This window comes from Trachymyrmex cornetzi, unplaced genomic scaffold (assembly GCF_001594075.2).
Source record: "Trachymyrmex cornetzi isolate Tcor2-1 unplaced genomic scaffold, Tcor1.1 scaffold459, whole genome shotgun sequence".
Classification (NCBI taxonomy): domain Eukaryota; kingdom Metazoa; phylum Arthropoda; class Insecta; order Hymenoptera; family Formicidae; genus Trachymyrmex; species Trachymyrmex cornetzi.
In genome coordinates, this window is record NW_017299389.1 from 96959 (window position 1) to 99041 (window position 2083).

Sequence of the window (2083 nt, forward strand, 5' to 3'; positions counted from 1 at the left end):
TCGCGTCAGACGGTGAGTACGCTCGGGCGCGGCCCCTGCTTACCTTCTATACCCGATCTGTGATTCGCTAACTTTATCCTTTAATAGCTTAAAAAGTAAGCGTCTGATAAAATTTTCGTAAAGGAAATATCATCTTAGAATTCAGCCAGGAATACGTCTGTGTAAGGACACGGAGTTTTTCTGAATCACCCTGTATACAAAGGACCGGTTTCATCAACCCGATTAAGCGGAATCAACCATAAGTGTCAACCGTAAGTGGTCAATTCCACTAAACAGCAAACGCTATTAGTCAGCCATGGCGAATTAGGCAATTGGCGTTGGTGAAACCGGCCCAAATAATTTTTACGAAAAGCACGCACGCTTAACGCTATTTTTACCTTTTTTTAAAAAGGTTAGCTTGTATAAATAACAAGAAACTGTACCATTTGTTAATAATTACAGTAATATGAATATAACCAACAGTAAGTCTGTATTCTTATTATCTTCATGATATACTTCAATCTCTGCGTTCCTACTTAATTAAGTGTGATGAAAATAATAATCTTCTGTCTATAACTAATTCCAAACTGGTCCAGCTTTCAAAAATAAAGTTTTTAGTATTCTAGTCAGTTGAGTCTAAAGTCGACGAGTCCAACCATTTTCAATAATACCTGAAAATGAATTTCGTAAATCATACATAATAATAATTAGATAATTTGCGGAAGGAATGGAATATATTACTTTTCTTTATTACATATAATATGCAATAACTCCTGGCAGACTTGGGAAATGTTCGTTGCAGATAAACAGAACCATACGTGAACGAATTTGTCAAAGTTCCAAATTTTGAATAATACCTAAAAATTAATTTCGTAAAAAAGGCCTCATACATAATAATAATTAGATAATAATATTACTTCTAATACTTCAGAATGGATATGGAATAGCTCCTGACAAACGGAGGCATAATCGATCGTGTACCTGTACAAAGTTTCCTGTAGTTAACAAAAAATAGAGGTAAATAAATTAGCTAAACATTCCAGAACTTTAATTCTCCATTTTACATTAGTACTTTTGGATTGTAACATTGTTATTAATTGTGCCACACAGGGCTACCTTCATCATTTTATGTAACCTACACATACATACCCCAAAAATCAGGTAATATTTTATGACTATCTTTCGCCAACGCGCGCGGGCACTATTATAATTATGTACAAGCACATCTAAGAATAATAGAGAATCTTCTTTCATACGTGGATCGATATGTGTCATTGCATAGCTCAGAGTTTGTATCACAGTTGAAAAATTCTGGAAATACATTACAAGTTACATAATAATGTACGTACAAGATCGAATTATGACGCACTTAACAATTAGGTTTATGCAAGACATCAACATTCGGTAATTGTTAAATTTAGCCTCCTCACCTCCTCGAGGTTGATAAAATAAAATAGATTCATTCGACGTAGTTTTGCGTTACATAAAAAATGTGTTGCTTTGCCCCGCGAACCGAGTTATTAATTGATATTGTTATTAATTAAAGTTCATAGATATCCAGATTAGGAAATCTGTTGCATCGATGGCGTAGATTAAACAAATTTTATGCTTTACCGACAAATATTTAACCAAAACATACTCTGCTGTAAAAATAACATATACTCTGCTGTTCAAATAAAAGCAAAGAATATGATTTTAAAGCAGAGAATTTGTGTAATTGAAGCAGAAAATAATCCATTCTAATTTCAATTACATGTTCTCATGTCCTTCTGTGCCATCGATATGACGGATTTCCTAACCTGAATAGTGATCGACTTTAACGATTAATATATCTCAGTCCACGGGGTAAAGCGCTACATTTTTTTTGCCAGATTCGTTTATTTCGTGCAAAAACGTGTCGAGCAAGTCTAATTTGTGTATATAGAAGCAGAAAATCACTTACGTGTTCCTTTATGCCAACGATGTGACAGATTTTCTAACCTAATCATCAGCCACAGAAAACAGACACATGTGTGATGTGATCATGCACATTGACAGCGCCACATTTGCCTCTTGCGCCAAAAATTCCAAAAGGACATTACCCCCACTACTTCATAGCGGCGAC